Source organism: Corapipo altera, unplaced genomic scaffold, assembly GCF_003945725.1.
Source record: "Corapipo altera isolate COAL_440 unplaced genomic scaffold, ASM394572v1 133, whole genome shotgun sequence".
Classification (NCBI taxonomy): domain Eukaryota; kingdom Metazoa; phylum Chordata; class Aves; order Passeriformes; family Pipridae; genus Corapipo; species Corapipo altera.
Window position 1 is genome coordinate 3592225 of NW_020884939.1, and position 23849 is coordinate 3616073.

The following is a 23849-nucleotide window of genomic DNA, read 5'->3' on the forward strand; positions in this document are numbered from 1 at the left end:
TTGCCCCTCCCCTCTTTTTGCCCCTCCCCTCTTTTTGCCCCTCCCCTTCCCTTGAGTTGCCCTTGGAACACGAGTTGAGCCATTGACATCAGTGCTGTAGAAAGTGTCTTGTCAGTGATGGCTCAGTGGTTTGGTTTCATTCTGACCTCCTGGTTGAATCTTTTCTCCAAGGATAAGTCTGCAGGGGAAATATTTCCTGCTTGGAATATGTGTCAGCATTTTATTGCAGTAGAACTTGCCATGGAGTTGGAGAGAAAAAAATAAAACACGACCTTATTCTGTTGAAATAGAAGATAGTTTTTGTCTGAAGACCCTTCAGGGGGCTGAATCAACAAGGCTTGGTTTTGGGGGGGAGTATAGGCTTGTCTGGGATAAAATCTATTATAGGGAGAAATTGAGGAAATAACTGACTTCAGTGGGAATTGGTGGAAAAACATTAAATACCTGCCTTTTTTTTTGTTTTCTTTTTCCCTACTGTTTATCCTCCTGACACTGAGAGAAAGGGAGTGAGGGGGTGGCTGGTTTAAGAGCAAACTAAAGGCAAACCTTGTTAATATCAACAGGAAGGTTTTTTGGCCTTGGTACCAAAAGAGCAGAAACTCTTACTCCCAACTTCTTTTGCACATGGAAAAAAAAAATCCCAGCCAAAAGGTTAGATGAACAACAAGAGCTCACTGAGTTTATTTTCCAGGTTAACATAACATAAAACTGTATCCTCGCTGAATTCTTAAGCTGGAACTCAGGCTTTGCAAGGTCTGTGGGCCTGGCAGGGACAAACATCTTTTGCCCACTTCAACACTTCAAAGGTGTTGAACTGATTAGGTCCATCTGTAGTTAGTGTTGGCATCTGCAATGGAATAAAATTGAAGCTAATCAGAGGATTTGTTCATCTGAAAATGCATTGTATTTAATAAGTGTTAAGCAGACGTGTATTTTTATCAGAATGTAAGAAATAGCCATTTAAATGGTCTTTGCACTACCCTGAGTGGGAGATTCCTTTTTAAAAAAGGCTTTTTCTTCTGTGAAAAGCACAACTATCCACTTACACCAGCAGGACCCTTGAGGCATGAGCCCCTTCAGCTGTTTTCAGGGCCCCCTCTATTAGTTATCTGTCTTTTATTCAGTCTAACAGCGTCTCACACTACAAAAATTGAATAACTAAAGGGCCTTACAAATCACCTCAAGAGGCTGCTTTAGAAATAAAATAGTTTCAGACCTTGATGTATTACTGCTGGGCAGGAAATGAAGTCTGGAAAATGCATATTTGAATACCTGTAGCCCATTGATCATTCCCTGAGCCCAGCACTGTACTTATCCAGGGAGAGGAGAGAAATGCCAGCAGGTTCTTGCCTAAGGGAAAGTGTCTGTTCTTCGAAACAGGGGTAATTTGTTTGTTTTATGGACACTTGCTGCTTTAGGTTGGGAGCTCTGCAGTGACCCTAAAGGGCAAAGAGCTGCCCTTGATGTGTTTTGAGTGGGAGTTGAGCCACTGGTTCCTCTGAAGGGTTTAGTTCTTCAAAGTCTTAACTGATGGGCTGCCTTGAAGTGCCACCAGCAGTGCTCTGAGCCTGCAGGAGATCGATTTCCCTTTGGTGAGAGGTGAGTTATTCCTGAAGTATGAGCACTGAAACAAGGTTCATCTCAGTTAATGTGCACATTTTAGCCCTGGGTCTCCTGGCAGAAGGGACCGAGTACCTGTGTCTTCCCTGTGGCAGAGCTGGGATGGATGAGGCAGGAAGCTCCTTGGTGAGGAAGAAAAAATCCCAGATTCCAACAGCCTTGGAACTGTCAGGCTGTGGGATCTAGCTAGGATACCTCTTCCAGGCACTGGCCTACCAAGTTCTTTATGCTGAAGGGATGGAGCAGCTCTGGGAGCAGCAAAGGCTGAGGGAGCTGGAGCTGTTCAGCCTCCAGAGCAGAGCCTGAGAGGGGCCCTCAGCCATGTCTGGAGGGGCTGCAGGGAGGGGGCAGAGGATGGAGCAGGCTCTGCTCGGGGGGGCCCAGCAATGGCACAGGAGGAACGGGCAGGAACTGATGGCCAGGAAGTTCCAGCTGGACAGGAGGAAGAACTTGTTGGCTGGGCAGTGCCCCAGCCCTGAAGAGAGAGCAGAGAGGGTGTGGAGTGTCCTTCCTGGGGCTATTCCAGAGCTGTCTGGACACACTCCTGTGCTGTGTGCTCTGGGCTGGCCCTGCTGGAGCAGGGAGGTGGCACCAGATGCCCACTGTGGTTCCTTCCAGGCTGACCCATCCTGGGATCCTGTGACTGTTTGGCCCATGAGGTGTTGTGTGTTGGATTGCCTGGATGACATGATGTGAAGCATTGATGTGCTTTGATTGCTTGGGGACTTGAGTGTCCTGAGCCATCCCAGGTGGGAAGGCTGTGAGTAGTGAGCTGGTGCTTTTCCTCCAAGGAATGAGTGTCCTAAGGTGATGTTCACAGCTGGAAAGGGAAAGTCTGATGCAGGGAAAGCAGAAAACCCTCATGAAAGTGCAGTGGCACAGCTTGTGTTCAGGGGAACTCACTGTGGCAGTGCCTTGGACTTTGATAGAGTAAACTACACCTGCAATGACAGTTCTGGGGCTGAGTGCCTGCAAATCATTCAGAGCTGTGTCTGTGTGTTCAGGGGGGGGGTTTGGAGCAGCAGAGTTTGTGTGTTGAGCAGAGCCACCCCTGTACTGGGCATTCCTTGTGCTTTCAGAGTGTAATGGCTGAAAGAGTCTTGAAGGGGGAGATATATCTGAGATATATCTTGGACAATTTAGTCAGTGTTTTGACACAGAATTAGAGTAAGGAGATCCTGCTTTCTAGAATACTGCATTTGTCCTCATGGCCAGATCTCACAGAACAAATTCATCACTTCCTTAAGACCGACTCCTTTTAGCCCAGAGAGAGACACTGCACTGCCCTAGTGTGAATAGGGCAGTGCTTTCCCAGAGGGGGCAGATTTCCCCTCTGATCTGGGGGGAATGAGGTGGGATTTGTGACCATCACTGGGTACAGAGGTTATCCTGGAACTGCCCTATGTTTATTTTCCAGTAATGCTCTTCAGTCAGGAATTACACACGTGCATTTGGCATCTGTTCTAAGCAGCATGAAGACATTGGTGGCCTCAACTTTCTCTTTCTGGTGTTCTCTTAAGCAGAAACACACTTGCAGATCAGTAGGGCCACTGACTTTCAAAGAACTAACAAAGATGGACTACAAATGACAGCATTTAAAATATGTAAATGTGTCTCTCAGTGGCATATTTTTCAGCTCTTGGTCCAGCAGTTATTTCCATCGCCTGCTCAATTTTTATTTTTATTGGCAATATTATGCTGACCTGCTTGTATTTGCATATTCTGTTTGTAGCAATAGTTTGGAAACACAGAATTCCTGCGTCCTGGAGACATGGGATGCCAGTAATCTTCCTTTTACAGTCACAAGTGTGGCTGTAACAGCTGTTTGTGTCAACACAGAAGCTTTGAGCTCCCTGGGGTTGAGGTTGGTTTTAGGCAGCCTGCAAGCAGATGGGTTTCAATAAGTTTTCCACTGCATGATTATTTGGGTTCTGCACCTAAGTTACAGCTTAGAGAGGCAGCATTCATAGCACAAGTATTTTTTTTTTCCTTGGCAAAGCTCATTTTCCAGTCAACTCTTGTGTTTTCCTAAGTTGGAGCACTAGGCCTGAGAAAAGGGGGCTGAGCTGTTGGGAAGCTCCAAGGTTGCAGGTTCTCTCCTGTGGGCTCACATGGCACAGGGGAGGAATGGGAGGAGGGAAGAGTTGAAACACAGGTATTTTCTGAGTAGAAATTTAAATTTCCAAAATCGAAGAATGTACCCCTTTAAAGCCTCTTTTAAAGTCAGGGTGTGGGGAAAACCACCCCTTTGTTCCTTCCTCTTTGTCCAGGCTGTTCCCCCCTTCCTGCTGGCTGGGAATTCTGGTGAACATTCTCTTTCATGCTCAGTCTTGTCTAAATACCCATTTCTGTCTCTTATCCTTGGGGTTCCCTGTTCTGCCACTGAACCTTGTTGCCAGCTTGGCAAGCTGAATATTCCTTCTGCTCCATTCCTTGCTGTCCCTCTCCCGTCATAGTACTTTCCAAACCCTCATCTGCCTTCTCCTTGTCTTACTCCAGCAGTAGGAATTATTTTCTGGATGCTCATTTGAGACTGTCACATGTTGACAAATAAACTGTGATAGAAACTGCCTCCCTGTTGCTCTTGGCTTTCAGTTTAATCCATTTTTTATGAGAAATAGCTGTTTAAAACAAGGCACGGGAACTTCAGCTTTTGATAAAAACTTGATTTTGCATGATTTGATTTTCCTAGAATAAGAACTGACTCATGGCTGTGTCCTTCAGAGCACAGGTTTGGTGTGTTGAGAGTGGCAGGTGTGGGTTTGGATGTCCACTTCAAATGTCCAGTTTTGCTTCAGTTCAGTTAATTGATCTCTCAGGACTGGCATTTTTTAAGGGCATCAGTAACAAGCACAAGATTTCTGGTTTATGTGGCAGAGGTGTGATTGAACAGTGGGTTATTGCAAGGACACCTCCATCAGCAATTCCAGTTGTGAGAGGATGGGATTAAGACTTACTTGCTCATTCTTTCCTTCTTCCTGCTGGCTGGGAGTCTTGATGCACGTTTTCCTTGCTGCTTCAATCCCCTTGACCAGGTTGGACAGGGCTTGGAGCAACCTGGGCTAGTGGAAGGTGTCCCTGCCCATGGTAGAGGGTGGAATGAGATGGATTTTAAGGTCCCTTCCAGCCCAAACTGTTCTATTATTCTGGAAATAGAAAGTTTTAAGTAATGAGTATAGAAAAAAATCAGTAATATTGTAATGAAGTTGTTCGGGGGGGGGAAAAAAAGGAAGCATGACAGTTTTTCAGAGGAGATCTTGACTTTCTTGTTGATGGTGGTGAGTATGAGCTCTTGCTTGGGAAGGTTTTAAGGGATCGGGGTTTGCCAGCACTTCCAGAAGCTCTGAACTTCTGCAGGGGCTGAGTTCCTGCCCAAACCAGCAGCACTGGTGCTGTGCCCAGTTCTGGGCCCTCAACAGGAGAGACCCGGAGGGGCTGGAGCGTGTGCAGGGAAGGGAACGGAGCTGGGGAAGGGGCTGGAGCAGCAGGAGCGGCTGAGGGAGCTGGGGGGGCTCAGCCTGGAGAAAAGGAGGCTCAGGGGGGACCTTCTGGCTCTGCAAGTCCCTGACAGGAGGGGGGAGCCGGGGGAGGTCGGGCTCTGCTGCCAGGGAACAAGGGACAGGAGGAGAGGGAACGGCCTCCAGCTGCACCAGGGGAGGCTCAGGTTGGCCAGGAGAAGGAATTTGTTGCTGGAAAGGGTGGTGAGGCCTTGGCAGGGGCTGGCCAGGGAGGTTTGGAGTCCCCATCTCTGGAGGTGTCCCAGGAAGGCCTGGCTGTGGCACTCAGTGCTCTGGGACAAGGTGGGCATCGGGCACAGGGGGAACTCCATGGGCTGGGAGGGCTTTTCCAGCCTCAGTGATCCTGGGATCTCTGCTGTCGTGTGTGCAGTGGGAGCAGCCTCCTGTGTTTGGGCAATAATCATAAAGGATGAGCTCTCAGCTCATTTTAATGCATTCATTTTGCAGTAATCACTCCCAGATTAGGGCATCATTACTGCTCAGCTGCTGTCTGTCATTAAACATAGATAGTGTTTTTCCTGACTGAAGCTCATGTAAACTCTGTCACTTGCTGGGGATTTATGTGGAACTCCCCTGGCAAGGAAATATCTGTGGATTTGAAACTAAAGCCACAAACACAAAACAAATACTTCCCAACCTTTTCCACAAATATTGTTGTAGTTTTTGAATGCCCAGGTGCCATCACTGGGTTTTCTCCCAGGCAAACACCCTCTCTCTCATCTCTTCTGAGGAATCTCTGTTGGAAGATAAAGATTTTTTTTTTTCTTTTTAGGTGTTGAAAGGAAAACTTTTGGGTAAGTGGAAAAAAGAAATAGAGGGGTTTAAAAAGAAATAAATTGAAGGTTCTTATTGAGTTAGGTTGGAAAAAATAGTAAGGAAAAAATCAGTCCCTTGCAGTATTTATTAGACAGTGTATTGAGGTGTGAGAGTCTTAAATTGGCAAAGAGATGAATAGCTGATGTATGGAGGCAGAAATCAAGTGTTTAAATAACTTCAAATTGTGGTGCTGCACCTACTGAAACCTGACTGCAAAGGGAAAGGGCTGGAGAGGTGGAGAAGGAACCAAGGGAGAGAAACTGTGTTCTTGAATTGGGTTAGAGATAAATGGGATTTCTCTGCAATTGAAGGCTGAATTCTAGTCTGAATTCTCCTAGACAGCTGATTTTCACAGAAGGGTGGGGGTTGTGGTGTGAGTTCATGTGTACCTACAATGTCACTTCAGTCACCAGTTCAGTGGTGATGGAGCACTTCTCACTTCTGGAACATCTTAGTGGGGTTTCAGTTCAACGTATTGCAAACTTCTTGGGCATCTTTAAAGACAGAGCAGGAAATCCCAGAATCATTTAGGCTGGAAAAACTCTCCCAGCCCATGGAGTCCCCCCTGTGCCCGATGCCCACCTTGTCCCCCAGCCCAGAGCACTGAGTGCCACAGCCAGGCCTTCCTGGGACACCTCCAGGGATGGGGACTCCAAACCTCCCTGGGCAGCCCCTGCCAGCACCTGACAAAATAGTTCACATTTGTTTGATCCTGTACCATAATATCTTAGCTTTAGTCTCTGATTTAGAAGCTGCTGATTATTTTGCCTGCCATATTGATTCAACATTAAATACTTGATTATATGTCCCTTATAGCAAGTCAAACCCTACTCTGTGGTACCACCTCGAGAGAAAACCAAGTTATTTTCAAAATAATTATTTTTCCTCTTCATTTGTTAGAACAAGCTCTTTGTATTCACTCAATTACACTGACAAGGGTTTCTCTTTGTAAACTTATCTTGTTTTGGATCATCATCAGTTTGAGCAGCTCCATATAATCCTGTTAGGACCAAGTAGGTTCCCTGCCTTTGACTCCTGTCCCTTTTTATATCCTTAATGATGTGACCTGCTGGGCAAGTCTGGCATGAGACTGATTTCATGGTTTATTTCTAAGCAGAGCTGCTTGAACTCGACTTGTTTGGTCCTAAAAAGGAACACAGACTTTAAGCACCTCGAGGTTCCCTCATTTAAAACTTGAATTCAATCCTCTGGATGGTCTGAGCTTTAAACCAATATGTGTCTGGTTTGCCTTGGTGTCCCTTTTCTTTGCAACCTGGTGGGTGCAGCCTGATTGTGTTTCTTGAGAAGTAACTGGGCTTTTTATAAATTCAAAATGGATAACACAGCACAAAAATTAATTACTCAAAAATCATAGCAAGCTTTTAAAAACTTCCAGGAAAAAGGAAAAAAAAAAAAGAAAGAGAATGGGCTGGTTTTTTCTTCCACGTAGTGTAACTAATAATGATGCTGGTTGACAGAGTTTCTGGTGATTGTATTATTCTCTTTCCTCTTTTTTTCTCATAGAAACAATATATTTTACTATTGTTTATTCCACTATTTTTAATAAATTTTACTCTTTGCAAAGTCTTCTTAACTCATCAGGCCTTTTGTTCCATAAAATGGTTGGGATCCACTGAAATCCACATAAATTATTATAAAGCTCAATGTGCTTCTGTAATTTTTGAGCCATTGGTAGGGACTGTTTTGTTTAGTGTGGGAAGTTTCAGATGCACAAATGAGAAACTTCAGCTCAGTTGCCCTTTCTTCAAGTAGTTTGGCTTTTTTTTTGTTATCCTTCCGAATTTCCCTTTACTGCTTTTTATGGAAAAATTATTTGCAAAAATCTGGGCAGTGCACTTTCTAACTTTCTAACAATTTGAAGGTTTGTTTTTTTTTTAATATTTTGGGGGTAAATATAATGCAGAAGCAACATTTAATGGCAAGGGACTTTCCAAAAGTTACAGAACAAGGGAGAATGACCTTAAGCTGGAGTAGGGCAGGTTTAGCTTGGATATTACAAAGAAATTTTTGACTCTGAGAGTGGGGAGACCCTGGCACAGGTTGCCCAGAGAAGCTGTGGCTGCCCCTGGATCCCTGGAAGTGTCCAAGACCGGGCTGGATGTGACATGTTCTGTGAGACAGAGTGTGTCCCATGGGGGGTTGCGGGGTTTTTTTGTGAGGGAAGAAAAAATTCCCTTGTACATCATTGGGTTTAGAACATACCATGTATCTTCTCTCTTATATGGAACTGTAGGAAATTTTCGTAGCCTTACATTTATTTCAGTAGCAGACATCAATCACTCAAATGTTATTTTACAGGCTTTGTTGATACAGGTTTTGTTTAGTTTCTCCTTGACTCAAATACCATGTTCTGTAAGATGTGTTTCTTATGAGTCACTTGAAAAGTATGTTTGTCCTGATAGGAAATTCATTCCAGTTCAATTAAATGGGGCATCAGCGAGTCCTGTGGAGCACAGTGATACAGAATGGGAAAAAGATGCTTTTCTTTGAAGAGAGAGGGTTTAGGAGCACTAACTTGGAGCTCTCTGCGTGTTTTCTGTGGGAAGAAAACAACAACAAATAAAACCCCAAACCAAAAAACCCGCTTCCTTTTAGTTTCCCTGTGTAACCACACAGTATCTTCATGGAAACATGGAATAATTTGATTTGAAAGGGATACTTTAAAGGCCATTTAATTCAACTCCCTGCAATAAGCACGGATATCTTCCACTCTCCCAGGTTGCTCCAAGCCCCATCCAACCTGGCCTTGGACACTTCCAGGGATCCAGGGGCAGCCACAGCTTCTCTGGGCAACCTGAGCCAGGGCCCCCCCACCCTCACAGGGAGGAATTCCTTCCCAATATCCCATCTAATCCTGCCCTCTGGCAGTGGGAAGCCATTCCCCTTGTCCTGTCCCTCCATCTCTTGTCTCAAGTCCCTCTCCAGCTCTCCTGAAGCCCCTTGGACATATCAGAGAGTTTTTGTTCGGAAATGCTCCAGAGTAATTTCTGGATGAACAGTTTAAAACAAAGAGTTATTTTTAACTGAATTTTTAGTGGTAGTTGAGGAGAAAATGAGAAATCCTCTGGCAGTGGGCTCCCAGTGAGACTGAGGGTCCTGCAGCCCCTCAAGGAGCCGCTGTCCGTGCTGTCCGTGGGCTGCAGCTGCTCTCTGCTCTCCTGGCAGGATCTCAGAGCTGCACCAGTGGGGACCATTCTTCAAATCTCCCCTGCACGACCTGCAGGAAAACAATATTATTTTGCATTTAATGAGCTTGAGCACATGAGCAATTAAGAAGGCATAATTGAATGAAGCTAATCAGGGAGACACAGCCGCTGGCCCCTGGGACGCTGCTCAAGTCAATTGCTCCTCATATTTACAATTTTATCTGTTTAGTTAATAAAACAGAGGGATCCAGTGGCACAGGGAGTGGGTTTACAGCTCCAGGGGCTGAGCAGTTTGGTTTCCAAGACTTAGAGTCTTTATTCTACTAAGGAGATTAACAGGGGAGGAGAGTGTCTGCTTGGCCAGTAACACTGTGAGGACTCAGAAAAACAGGATGGAGACCACTGGGTTTTAAATGTCTTTGAACTGCTCAGCACCCAAACTGCAGACCCAAACCAGAATTTACATGGCCTTTACACAGCTCCAAATAGTCAGTGACCCCATTGTTGTCTGATAATTAAAATAGTTATGAACATACTGTGAGGGAAAGGTAAACTGTGCCAATGGCTTTGGATAAGCTCTTGGTTTCTTCATTATCTCAAAATAAACCCATAATGAACCAGAACCTCCCCCTCTACTCATTTTATACTTAAAGAACAAAGACTTGTACATAAAAACAAAAAATCCTGTATCTGTGCTCTTCTGTTTTCTTACCATCCTTGTGGATAGAACCTTTCTGTAATTAAGTACTAGAGGTATGAAAAGAAAAATACCTTATCTGCTTGTTCTTCCAGTGTAATCAATGGCTTGGGATTTATTTTCATTGTGGATCTGGCTAATACAAAATTAATCAACCTCTCCATTACAGTCAGCCTGGATATGGAGGAGAGGCTGAGTAGTTTCGTTGTCTTGTGTGATAGATAAAATCAAAAATAGGGCTGAATGGGATTAGGAGGGGAAGAGTTTGGGTGTTACTGAGTGCTAAGAAAGCTTTATAATCTATAGAAATACCCATGCAGTTGCTGTCTCATCTGCAGGATTATTTCCAGTGTTAACCCTGAGGGGAAAACCCTACAGGCAGCATTTGAAAGCTTCTCTGTGTCCTTGTATTTCCAGCTGTAGGAGTAAAACTGAGTCTGGCTTGAAGCACCACTTCTGTCCTGCTGCTGCTGACCTCTGTGTAGCCTGTGGGTCCAAAATATTGCTATTCTTTTTATAATTTATAATCAGGAAAAACCATATTCTCTTTGCTGCCCATCCTTAGCGATGTAAAACTTCCCTGAATGTGCACTTGGGTTGGACTGACCTCGCAGTAGCACCTGCTGATCCTTGTCCTTTCTAGTCCAGTGCTGCTTTGAAAGCGTTTGTGTGTCTGTTGGTGTTTGGAGGGGAGTTGTAGGGAGTGAGAAGGTCTCCTTGATGCCTTTGCAATAAGAAGCTGAATTGCATTTCATGTTAATTTATGTAAAATTAACGTACTTATGTAATTTAACATAAATTGCAAGTTCAGCTTCTTATTAGCAACAGGAGCAGTAGGTTTGTTAACTGTTTTTATGGTTTTTATTGGCTATTTCAAAGAACCAGTTAGGTTGGAAAAGCCCTCCCAACCCGTGGAGTCCCCCCTGTGCCAATGCCCACCTTGTCCCCCAGCCCAGAGCACTGAGTGCCACATCCAGGCCTTCCTTGGACACCTCCAGGGCTGGGGACTCCAAACCTCCCTGGACATCCTGTTTGTATCTAAGGAAGCACAAAGGTACCACTACTGCCTTTTAGAGACAGTGATTTTTTTCCATGCCTTCAGCTCTCCTGAGACAAGTGACAGACAGAGGGATTCTGATGATAATCAGTATATGTCCTGTAGGGTGTTTATTTCTGAAACTGTTTTCTAAGGAGGTAAAAATAGAGAAGTAAATATTTTCAGGGTTTGGAGTCAATATTGCAAGAGATATGAAATGTCTTTTTCAATGTAGCACGAATCTAGTGACTCTCTCCTTGTAATTGCTCTCTTGTTTGATGCTAAAGGTTTCAGACAGCAGATGAGCCTTGCTTAGACTTCGTTTTTGCTGTGTTATTAAAGAAAAAATTAACCCCCCCCAAATCATCCTGTTTAAAATTTCTGGAAGGAGTCTTTTAGTGTTTAGAGGTTGGAGAGTCCACACTGTGGCATCAGTGTCCTGACAGGACAAGGGGAATGGCTTCCCACTGCCAGAGGGCAGGAATAGATGGGATATTGGGAAGGAATTCTTGGCTGTGAGGGTGATGAGACCCTGGCCCAGGTTGCCCAGAGAAGCTGTGGCTGCCCCTGGATCCCTGGAAGTGTCCAAGGCCAGGTTGGATGGGGCTTGGAATAACCTGGGCTAGTGGGAGGTGTCCCTGCCCATGGCAGGGGGTGGAATGAGATGATCCTTAAGGGCCCCTCCAACCCAAACCATTCTGGGGTTCTGTGATCAGCCACTCTGCTTGGTTGTAACACCACATTTTTGGGACTCCTCTCCAGATGGATTCCAGTGACCACGCTCTGCTAAGGGGTGCTGAGTCCAACAGTCCTTGCACTCATCCCAAAATTCCTCCCTCACAGAGCTGCTTTACAGAGGAGATACCTAAAACAGTTACATGTATTAAAACAAGGCTTAAATCACTTCAAAGGCAAACAAAGGCTGGCAGTGCTTTGCACTTCCCAGACCATTTCTGAATCAATAGTGGCCAAGTTTTCCAAACATGAGAATGAGGAGGTTCTGGCAGGAGTAACAGATGGTTCCATAAATCTGCTCTTGTGTCTTGGATTGTGGTTTGCTTTTTTAAATAGAGGCTTCAAAAAAAACAACCTAAAGTTCCACCTTCGTGCTTTTCACCAAAATATTTTTTTCTAAAATACATCTTGAAGAAAGTATTGACTTTGCATCCCCCCTTTTTTTGTTTGTTTAGGGTTTTTTGATACATTGTGAGACATTTTGTGCATTTACCTGAAAATGTGAATTATGAGCTTTGGGACAGGAGGCTGAAGTATATCCAGTATAACCACTGGTATGATTATCGCTGTAGATGGGGCAACATTTTGATTATAAAATGAAGATAGCATCATTTTTTTGCTTGACAAAATAGGTATCAAAAGGGTGCAGCTCACCAGAGGAACAGCAAATAACTCTCTGTAGCTGTTCAATATTGAATCCTCATTGCTTTTCTAATTAAGGCTCTTTAGACACAGGCTGAATCTATGATGGTCAGAAAGCAGTTTAGGCTTCAATTATTGAACCCCTTGGACCATAATTTATTAATGAGATACTTCAAAGGATGACACTTTCTCTGAAGTCTTATTACTTTGTGTTTTTCATGGGTGAGGAACATGCAAATGGATATGACTCAGGTGGCATCCAAGAGTTGCACACTATCACAGATGCCTTCACCTTTTCGGGGGGGAAAGGACCTTCTGTCTGTGACTTTGGAACCTGCTTTCCACTCACAGCTCCATACCTTTGCACCCAGGCTGTGGAGGCAGCATTTCCTAGATCCTTGGCTAATTAACTTCTGCATCCCTGAATATGTGTCAACATCCTCTGTGCAAAATAAGGTCATTTGACAAAGCCCTGGGAACTTGGTTTCAAGTAGTAAGCTCATTCCCTGTGTTTTCCTGGGTTCTGCTGCTGCACATCTGCTTGGAAATGAGCTTTAAAAACAGATTTTGGGCCTTTTGGGGCTTTTTTTGGTTGCTAATGTTGGATACAATTCCTTCTACTTGAAATATCTAAGCCCTTCTGCTTTCAAAACTGCAGCACAGCGTCTTCAAGTTACTTCAAGACAATAATTAAATCATGATTTAGTTCAGACACCTTATCAAGGTCCATATTTGAAATGAGAAAACACCCAGCTGAGTCCCCAGTCGTGCAGAGGGTTGTTCCTGCAGGGATGGGATGCAGGAGACTCTGGTTTGTGCTGGGTCATTCAGGGCAGTCCCACGACTGCAGGACGTGGCAGCACATCCTCCAGAACGGGGGAGAGAGGGGAAGGTTTGTGCTCAGCTGTTGTAGTTCAGGTGCAGTTGTGGAAAGTCAATTTGGCCAATTTTATCAGCATTTGAGTGAGGAGCTGAAAGAGCTGAGTGTCTTCAAGGCCAGGGGTTGCCTTTCTCCCCTTGCTTTGCATGAAGGACGGCAGAGGCACTCCCTCACCTTCTGCTGCTGCTGCCTCATGTCTTGATTAAATTCCGGGAAGATGTTGATCAACATTCCCTTCATTAGAGGTGTCAGGACGAAGGTATTTATAGGCACAATATGTAAATGTTTCCCAAATTGCTGGTTAATTACCTGGAGCATCACCAGTCCTGGGAGTGGCAGGTTAATTAGCACAGCCTGTTTTCCACTGGGGTGGCCACGGGTGACCCTGCTGCAGGTTTGGCACAGCTGGTACCCCGTGGAAGGTTCTGGAACTGTTGGAAGAGTTAGAGCTTGGGAGAGGTGACTTCAGCAAAACAGCTGCTGGTTGTTCTGCCACAGAAGGACTCTGACAACTTGGCTTTGGGTTTTGCTTCATAGCATGAGTGTTGAGGATGAGGGGAGAGGGGCTGGGGTCTTAAAGATCCAAAGGGAGTTTGAGGTTGTGTGTCTATATAACCCTTTTCTAGTCTAATTTAGAAAGTGCTGCTTTTGAAAGGAAACCGTAATCTCAAAAAATACAGTTCGATGGTATTCACATGGTAATGGGATATTTTTAAATTTTACACCTGCTTTAAAAAAATGAAAATATTCCTGTGTGTATGGCAAAATTCCATGAAGTGTTTTTCCTCAATTTAATCGTAAAACTTCCTTTTGTTGCTTCTTTCTCTTGCCTGAGCTAATCTCAGTCAGTTCTGTGGAACACAAACTGATGTTTTTCTGTCTCTGTTGTAAACAAACAAAAAAAAGTATGGACTGAAATAGGAGAAAATCTTCAGGGGAAGATGAGAGGCCTGATTGTTAAATATGATTTTCAACCTCAACATTGAATGTAAAGCCTAAAACTCACAAATTTACCCTTTAGGAACAGGCCAAAGCTAAATATTATTGGCTCACCTATAAGTTTAGCTGACCCTCTCTCATGTTTCAGTTAATAAATGCTAATTTATTTGGTTTTGAAGAAATTTCAACAGTATGAAAGGTTATGAGTATGAGCCTTGTACTGATGATTAAATGTCTGCTTTTGTACAGCAGTCAAAAATTACTTTACATACTTTTATAATACCAGGATTCAGTTTAGTTCCCAATATTAAATATTTTCCATCTTCCTGTATGAGAGTTCTGTCTTAAATGCACCACAGGCACAACAGGGAAAATGCAATTTCGAAAAATATTGAAAATAACACGAAATTTGAATGCTGGGTGCATAGGAATGGTTAAATGCAGGTTTAATCAACTTTGGAAGTTTAAGCACTTCTGAAGATATTGCAGCTTTTCTTGACTCATCCAGTGCTTTTTAATGGTCTTAAAAATTACTTTTGGTAATAGCAATTTTAGATGCTGCTTGGCATAGTATCATATTTTTATGTGCTTTACAGTGTTTTCAGACACAAGTATGATTTTAAAGACTCTTGTCAACTCCAAAACTGCTTGTAAAATGGGAAGTTATTTCAATCTAAGAGCACATTGCCCAAAAGAAGGATGGGTCTGCATTTTTCTAAAGCTGTAAAAATAAAATAGCAATCCAGAGCACTTGCAGGGTAATTTTCACGTAGCAAACCCTTTATAGATATTATATCTGTGGAAAAAAAAAAAAAAGGGGGAGTGGAGGAATGGCAAAATAAAGCTACAAAACAAATTGCCCTTTCTAGGTGCATATTCTGAACTGGAATGGGAGGTTACAATAATGGTCTTTATTTGGTTTATGTCCCTTTTGTATTTATTATCCATCAGCCTCACTTTTTGTCCAGTTAAAGACAAAACCAGCCCCAAGTTCAGCCACGGTCAGATCGTCTTTCACTCAGATCATCTTTCACTTGGGGTTTCTGAGCTATAAATTTTGAAGTAGCGCTTAACTCCCGTCAAAGCACAGAAACTCTGCAGGTTTAAGGAGCATCACAAATGTGTTTGAATCAAACTCCAGTTCGCTGCTGTTCCTTCCCAGATCCTACAATTAGAGCTTCCTATCAGGAAGAGCTGAAAATAGCCCGTGAAAGCCCTTCTTATGCGATTTTTCAATACAGAGCAATCATGGTGCAATGTAAAGGTTATGCCAAGCTTATCCCAAACTGCACAGCTGGAGGGCTGAATTCAGGCACACAGGAAACAAGGCTGGGCATTTTCCCCTTACACTGGGTTGCTTAGTTACTCAATTTAAATGTATGGTTCTATGTAGCTCTTTATGAGGAACCTCAGTCTGTAAATCGAGATGTTCAGAGATCCTTTCATGGGATTTTTTTCCCCCCTTCCGTGAGTGTTTCCTGCTGAATGGAAGTGGAGGTGAGTCTGAGGGCTTTCAAAGGAGCGTTTCCTCTGTGAGCAACTGGGGGAATTCTGAGAATAGAGTACATCTGGAAAAAGAAATACACGTTCAGGCAGATATAAATGTGAGGTGTTTTAACTCAGCCACTGCCACAACCTGCTGGAATTGCAGTTCTTGCCTCTCCAATTTAAATCCAGCGGAGAAGGCGCTCTCGCTTTCCCCGTGCGCCGCCGGCTCCAAGAGCTTTGCTGGGAGATTCAACCTGTAAAAATCCACAGGCTGGAGGTTTCACTGTGTTCATGGTGTGCTGGTTTTGTGAACAGTGTAGTTCTCTTGAACCAGGCTTTCTCAGGGGCTGGTCTCATCACCAAAGGGTCAGAGCTGCCCTCGTGGCACTTGCTGTTCTGGTGGGGTTTTAGGAAATGAGTGAGTGCAGGTGTCTGGCTTTGGGCCATCACATGTCTTGTGTGTGGCACACACACCAACTCTCTTTAATTTCCAGCCAGTGATCAGGCAGAAATCAAGGGTCTATTTCCTTAATGAATGAATTAGTAATTTCTTATTTAAAATGGCCCTGGTATTGTCAGGGACTCAGACTTGAGGGCTGGACTTTACTATTCTGACTGTGCATCTCTGAGACTTTTATAGGAATGGTTTTTGGGCTTAACCATGTAGAAGAAATGGCGGGAAAAGGCTTTAAATACTTTAGAATCATGGAATGATTTAGGTTGGCAGGGACCTTACAGACCATCCCATTCCACCCCCTGCCATGGGCAGGGACACCTTCCACTAGCCCAGGTTGCTACAAACCCCGTCCAGCCTGGCCTTGGACACTTCCAGGGATCCAGGGGCAGCCACAGCTTCTCTGGGCAACCTGTACCAGGGCCTCCCCACGCTCACAGCCAGGAATTCCTTCCCATTATCTCATCTAAATTTCTTCTCTTTCAGTCTGAACCCATTCCCCCTTGTCCTGTCACCCCAGTTCCCAATGAACAGTCCCTCTCTTATTTCCCTGTAGCCCCTTCAGATGCTGGAAGGTGCTGTGAGGTCTCCACACAACCTTCTCCTCTCCAGGCTGAATGGCCTCAACTTTCTCAGCCTGTCTCCACCTTTGATTTCCAAAACCCTCTTCCATGAGCTGTTTTTCTTTCTCTCTCACCGTGGGTGAAGGACCATGGTTGAAGAAAAGAGTAAGCTTGAAATCAAGACTGTTGCTGAGTGCTGAGTGTTTTATTCTCACAAGAGCAAAACTAAAATGCTTAGGGGAAGAAATGCAGAGGGGAAGAAAAAACATAACCACTACAGACTTTTAGCTCCACTTTAGGTTCTGGAAAACTCCCCTTTGCTCACTTAGGCTTTTCTGGGACTCTGCTCCTGCTCTTTGGAAAATAATTTGGACTTGCTGGGTCACACTTTTTGTGGTACCAAACAACTTGTCATTGCCTTGTTCCTACAGAGGTTGTCTTTCCAGCATTTGATGCTGAACTCTCCAGGGTTTCCTCTAAAATCACGTGTATATCAAATAAAGTGGCTTTAGTGGCTCCTCGAAGAATTTTCCATATTACCATTTGTGTTATTGGCAACACATAGTCCCTGTTCAGAGTCCTGAACTCTCTCTAAATTATTGTTTGTTGCAATATTTAGGGATGATAAAGAGGTTTATTGAAGACATAGAGGGTAGGGAATGGTTGGATGCTGCCCCATGCTGAGGTGGTGACTCGTGAACAAGCCATGATTAGGTTCCAGTGAAGCTTTGCTCCAAGATGTTGTGGATGCTGCACACTTTCGTGGATTCAGGAGGAGTTTGGACAAATTAACAGAAATAAAACATAATCTTAGAGTTAACACTGTATTCTTTTCTGCCTCAGGCAGCAGCCCAGGGAAAGTAAGGGACTGATGCTGAGGAATAATAGAGCCTTCCCCAATTGCTGACAAGGTTTGTAACTGGATCCTTGTTCCAGTTACAAATCAAAGAACAAATTTTATTCTGCCAGCAAATAAAATAATTTCCTTTAGCAGTTAGTGGGTAGAACTTTATTAAATAAAAAGTCTTTGAGGTTGGGCTGAGCATCTGCTGGGAACTGAATCGGGTTTTTGGGGCTGCCAGTTGCACTCCCTGGGAATGTTGAAATAAACCCAAACAAACCTGTTTGACTATAGAAAAGCCAACTTGAATATAAGATAAATTGTGAAATAACTCAGAGTAACGATGGGGTGTTTCTGCAGCAGCTGGAAGAAGAGTTGGTGATTAGCATATTGAAGTGCATTTTTTTTCCCAGTTTAATTTCAGGAGTGCTCAGGAGGAGATGACAGTTTTTTCACAGAATCCTGTCCCCAGGAAGGTTCAGGTTGGCTGTTTGTTTGTTTTCCCAGGAAGGTTCAAGTTGACTGTTTGTTTTCCAGGTGAGCCTGTTCCACCTGCAGGGCACCTCACTAATTTTCTGTGTCAGGGTGTAAAACTCTTTCTGTCTTTGAGGAGCCAAGACTAGGTTATTGAACTCTTCTCAAAGTTATGCTCTGTTAATGGGAACACAAATCCCTTCCCAAGTGTTGGGAGAGACCTTTTTTCTAGTTAAAGTCACTTAAATTTTTAGAGCTTTGTGGGGCAAGCTGTTTTTATTATTAAACTTTGAAGCAACTGATGTGACCTTGCAGCCATGTGATCTTCAGACACTGCTCCCAGCTAGTTCAAGTGGTTTATTTAGCTGGATTTTAGGGGTATAGGAGCTGTGAATGGTTATTTTGAGTTTTCAAGGTAATTGTGTTTAGTAGGGGGAGGTTACAGGCAGCTCTTGATGGCTGTGACTGCCTCTGTGGTCAGACTGTGAATGTGTGTGAGGCTGTGAGTGTAGGAATGTGGGGCTTGTCAGAAATGCTGGTAGGGAGAGATTTGAAAAAGCTGCTGTAGCCTCGTAACCTCCACGTACAGTGAGGGGTGGAGGAGTTCAGGTTCTTAAATGTTCAGCTACTCCTTAGCCTGTTGTTCATAGTGGAAGGTGTCCCTGCCCATGGCAGGGGGTTGGGACTGGGTGATCTTGAAGGTCCCTTCCAGCCCAAGCCCTTCTGTGAGTTGGGAGTCCCTCTGGGGATTTGGAGCAGGAGATCAGTGTGTGGGGTCCTTTGAACAGGAGGAACTGATCCTTCAGAGAGTGGCAGTGCCCTGGCAGAGAGGGGGGTGTGAGGATGCAAGTGGCCTTAAGGATGGTGGGAATGAAGAGAGTCTGGGAGGGGAAAGGGCAGTGCTGGAAACTGCAAACCTCCACAGTTGAGGGGGAAGGGTGGTTGGAAGGGGTGTCCTTAAATCCCAGCCTGTTCTGTGACCTTGGAATCACAGAATGGTCTGGGTTGGAAGGCACCTTCAAGATCATCCAGTTCCAACCCCCTGCCATGGGCAGGGGCACCTTCCACTACAGACCATCAAGTGTCTTTGAAGCTCTGTGGGATTCTCCACAATGGAATTTTGTTATCAGCTACTTCAATAATATTTTCATTTTTATAGGTGATTCTGTTTGCTTTAGCTGTGAAGAGAGAAGTCCTCAAGGGAGGGGAACTGTGGGATGGGAGGGGGCTTCAGGAGGGCAAGAGGAAAGGAAGATGCTCAGGCAGCTCTGTTGGCAGAACACGTGATGATTCAAGTTGTTGTGTTTGTTTCTGCTCAGGCTGTTTGACCTTGCTGAGTGTCTTCCCTAGGACAGTGATTGAGGGTTTCCTCTGAGCCACCTCATTAAAAATAATTAGAAATTAAAATAATGAAAATTAGCCATCAGAAACCAAATAGATCTGAGCCTCGACACTGTTACATGGAGAGCGTGCTAAAGAGGTTTTCACTTTGCTCCCAAGGAGGCAGGCCCTTTATTTACCTGCCTCTGCCTTGGTTGTAGAAATGTGAAGCAAAAGCACAGTGAAGTTAATGAGAGGAACATAAATGCTTTTCTGCAAGCTTTTAGGAAAGCCTTCAGAGCTTGTTGTTTTATTTAGTAAGTTTTGTTTGCCTTTCCTGTAAGGTCCTTAGGGCAGGGGTGAGGGCACTGCTACCTCAGGATTCCATTTACCAGCATTGCTGCTTAAACATAAAACATGCCATGAAAACTGTAGGCAGGGGAGCTCATTTATGTAGTGCCTTTTCTTTTTTTGAGTGTGTTTGATATATCATGATTTGACTGCAAAGACTGCTCCATTATGCTCAGGAATTTCAAGGACAACTTGAGGTAAAACAATGGCAAGAAGAGTTGTACTGAGGCTCCCAGACGTGGGGCACTTTTCTGTTCTCTGGTTTTAAAGTCTTGTGTTAACATCTCCTTCAGAAATCAATTATTATGTCAAATATTCTGGCAGTTTTGGTCATCACAATATAGGGAAGATCTGAAGCCATTAGAGAGTGTCCCAAGGAGGCAGCGAGGATGGGGAAGGGCCTTGTTTGGAAGCTGTCTGAGGACACTGAGGGCACTTGGTTTGTTCAACTGGAGAAGAGGAGACTGAGGGGAGACCTCACTGCAATTCCAACTGCCTGGGCAGGGGCAGAGGAGGGGCAGCTCCAATCTCTGCTCTGTGACCAGGGACAGCAACCAGGGAATGGCTGGAGCTGTACCAGGGCAGGGTCAGGTTGGATCTCAGGAAAAGGTTCTTCCCCCAGAGGGTGGTTGGCACTGACCAGGCTCCCCAGGGCAGTGGGCACAGCCCCAAGGCTGCCAGAGCTCCAGGAGGGTTTGGATGATCCTCTGGGGCACAGGGTGTGACTGTTGGGGATGGCCCTGTGCAGGGCTGAGGGTTGGACTTGGATGATCCTTGTTGGGTCCCTTCCAACTCGGCACATTCTGGGATTACGTGAACTTGGGACCACAGTTATCTGTGCTCATTTATGTTTAATAAATCAGTCTTACTGCTGAAATAATTTTTTGTTGAGGAACAATTAGAAAAAAAAAAGTGAGAAAAAACTTCAGAGAACTTGAGATCTGTTGGCCCAGAGGAGGCCACAGAGATGCTCCAAGGGCTGGAGCCCCTCTGCTCTGGAGCCAGGCTGGGAGAGCTGGGGGGGTTCACCTGGAGAAGAGAAGGCTCCAGGGAGACCTGAGAGCCTCTTCCAGGGCCTAAAGGGGCTCCAGGAGAGCTGGAAAGGGACTGGGGACAAGGGATGGAGGGACAGGACAGAGGGAATGGCTTCCCACTGCCAGAGGGCAGGGTTAGATTGGATATTGGGAAGGAATTGTTCCCTGTGAGGGTGGGGAGGCCCTGGCACAGGTTGCCCAGAGAAGCTGTGACTGCCCCTGGATCCCTGCAAGTGTCCAAGGGCAGGTTGGACGGGGCTTGGAGCAACCTGGGCTAGTGGAAGGTGACCCTTTTTCCTGTCTCAAGTAATTCCCACCAGGTGTGACCAGACCTGGTGCTTGAGTTTATGTCTTACTGAGGTGCTATTGCTGCTTACTGATTGTATTTTATGAGGGGAAAAAAAAAAAGGTACCACCATGTATTTACACCATGTAACTTGTCTTTAAGTTTAATTAAAATTATTGTCTCCCTTTGAATTGGAAATTTGTGTAGGACTACAGTTTTAAATTTATCTGTTTGGTGATGAATGTGACACTAAGGCTGTGGCATTATTAAGTTTGCCCTTTGAGAAAGGGATCGAGGGGGTGCCAGACACCTTAAAAAGCAATCTGAGATTTGACCAGTACTGACATGGTGGAAATTATGTGAAATAATCTGTAAACTCTTATCTGTGCACTAAAACTACGTGTTTGTTCATGAATCTGTTATTGGTGCCATGAGTGTAACCCACAGCAAGTTTCCTACTTCCCATCCTGTTTGTTCTGTGTATTTTTTTCTCCTCTGGCTGTAGAAATAGTTCTGCCTGTTGCTCTAATTTTTTTCTTTTCATTGAAATTTATCTCATGGTAGATTTTATTGCTTCACCTGCTCACACTTGCAGTAAATCCTCTGCAAGTTGTTGAATTTCACTCTGCCTTTTCTCTGAGACTCTCCAGATCCAGATTGGAATGAGCATTCATTTTAAATGCTTTGATTATAATTCTGGACATTCCAATGTGTCTGATGGAAAACTAGCTTTGGGAAAAGGCTGCTAACATGTGATCTGACTTGTAATGTTGATAATTTTCTTACTGTGAAAATAGAACTAGAATTTGGTCTGATTTGGGTGAACTTTTCACTGGGACACCCAGCAGGGAGAAAATATCATGGAACACAGATGATAGGGGGAAAAGCTCATTGAGTTTTTTTAAAAATATAATGATTCTTCTTTTGGTACGGCATAGGAAATTTTAAGAATTAAAAATTGTCCCTGCTTTTGGATTTTTATTTGAATTTTTATTTGTTTGTGTGTGTGGTGTCACTGTTGAATGGGGAATAGCAAAGCTGAGCTTCTTTGACCTGACAAAGAGTTTGTTAAGGGGTCGTTGATCCAAATCCTCAGCCTCTAGAAAATTATAAAACACATCTCTGGAAAGAAAAGTTAGGAGTTATTTATGTTACGGTTCTGGAATTTTCATAGCATCCAGTGAAAAGAATAAGAGGGGAAAAATTAGTCCTTATTTCATGTAGATAATGCAAACATGGCTTATCTTCCCACCTGATGTGCTCATAGGAAGCTACAATGATATGAAAAGATGCAGTTTTCCAGATGATTTATTTGTTCTGTTAATGCCTTCAAAACAAAAAGCTTTAAAGTAAAATAATAGTTAATTTAATTTAAAAAAAAAAAGATATAATCAATTGTTATGTATCAACCTAGAGCATATAAGAATAAAAGTTGTATGTAGGAAGAGTTCATTCATCAGTAATTTTATTTAGACTGCCTAGGGTTTAGTGGGCATGGTGATTTTGGGTCAAAGGTTGGACTTGGTGATCTTTGGAGGTCTTTTCCAACCTCAGTGATTCTGGGATTGCAGTCCAAGTGGGGTGATGAATCTGTACAAGCAGAGTCCCTGGGGTGAGGAAGGGGAATGATGGGCACCCGCCCCAGCTCTCTGTATTTCTCAGTGTCTGTGTGGAGGGAGGGGATCCTGCCCCTCTGCCCAGCCCTGGGCAGGCACATCTGCAGGGCTGGGCCCAGCTCGGGCTCCTCAGCACAGCAGGGCCAGGGAGCTCCTGGAGCGGGGCCAGCGCAGGCTGCGGAGATGCCCAAGGGATGGAGCAGCTCTGGGAGCAGCAAAGGCTGAGGGAGCTGGGGCTGTTCAGCCTCCAGAGCAGAGCCTGAGAGGGGCCCTCAGCCATGTCTGGAGGGGCTGCAGGGAGGGGGCAGAGGATGGAGCAGGCTCTGCTCGGGGGGGCCCAGCAATGGCACAGGAGGAACGGGCAGGAACTGATGCCCAGGAAGTTCCAGCTGGACAGGAGGAAGAACTTGTTGGCTGGGCAGTGCCCCAGCCCTGAAGAGAGAGCAGAGAGGGGGTGGAGTGTCCTCCCTGGGCTATTCCAGAGCTGTCTGGACACACTCCTGTGCCGTGTGCTCTATAACTGGGTGTTGTTCAGGCTGTTCATCCCTGTCAGCAACCTCAAGGAATGCTGTGCTGTCAGACCATCCCCGTGCTGTTCAGAGGTTTGGTCTTGCAGTCAAGCTCAGGAGAGCAACACAAAACTGTTGCTGGAGGAAATCCCTGTGCTGCAGAGGTGTCCTTTGGGGATCTTACCCAAATGGAGATCTGAACAAAAGCTTCACTGTTTTGATCTCCCTTTGTAGGTCTTGTCTGTGCTGGGGTAATAATAGTCTGGAACGAACTGCAGCGATTCCTTTGAAGTCAATGAATGTGTAATTTTCACCACAAACTGGGAAATAGCATTTACCTCAACTTGCTCTTGGGTTTAATTCACAGATGGTTTTCTATTGGGATTTGTGTGTAAAGTGTTTAGACCTCAAAAAAAAACCCAGAACAGTGATACTTGAGTATTTCTTCCCTTGGCCAGAACTCAATTAGAAGGTGCCATTCCATACAAATGGGGTGCAGCCATCCATGGATCAGAGGAGCCTTAAAATGTCTGTTTAAAGATGGACTGCAGTCTCCCAGGCAGTCCTGTGTGGTGAAAGGGGAAGGAGAATGGTTGACTCTTACCCCACTGGGTCAGTGATGCTTTGAGGCTCTTTGAAAATAAAAAGTGCTTCTTAATTAACTTTTATTTCTGTGGGCTTTAGAGGGGGCACTGTTCTTCTTCCATTTAAAGTAGAAAACCCAATTGTTGCCAAAATACAGTCATCACATGTGCTATATGTGCTTTTATGTATTTTAAGGCTACACCTGTGCATTTGCTAGCTCTGCATGTACTGCTTTGTCTTTGAACCTATCTTTTGAGTGCACCAACAAACACTTACTT

The 23849-nt window shown here is 44.5% G+C and overlaps 1 protein-coding gene across 4 annotated transcripts in view; it reads left to right on the forward strand.

Moving 5' to 3' along the window:
* The window catches only part of PCDH15 (protocadherin related 15), a 673791-nt gene that overhangs the window by 405205 nt on the left and 244737 nt on the right, over positions 1–23849 (forward strand). The window lies entirely within an intron of this gene.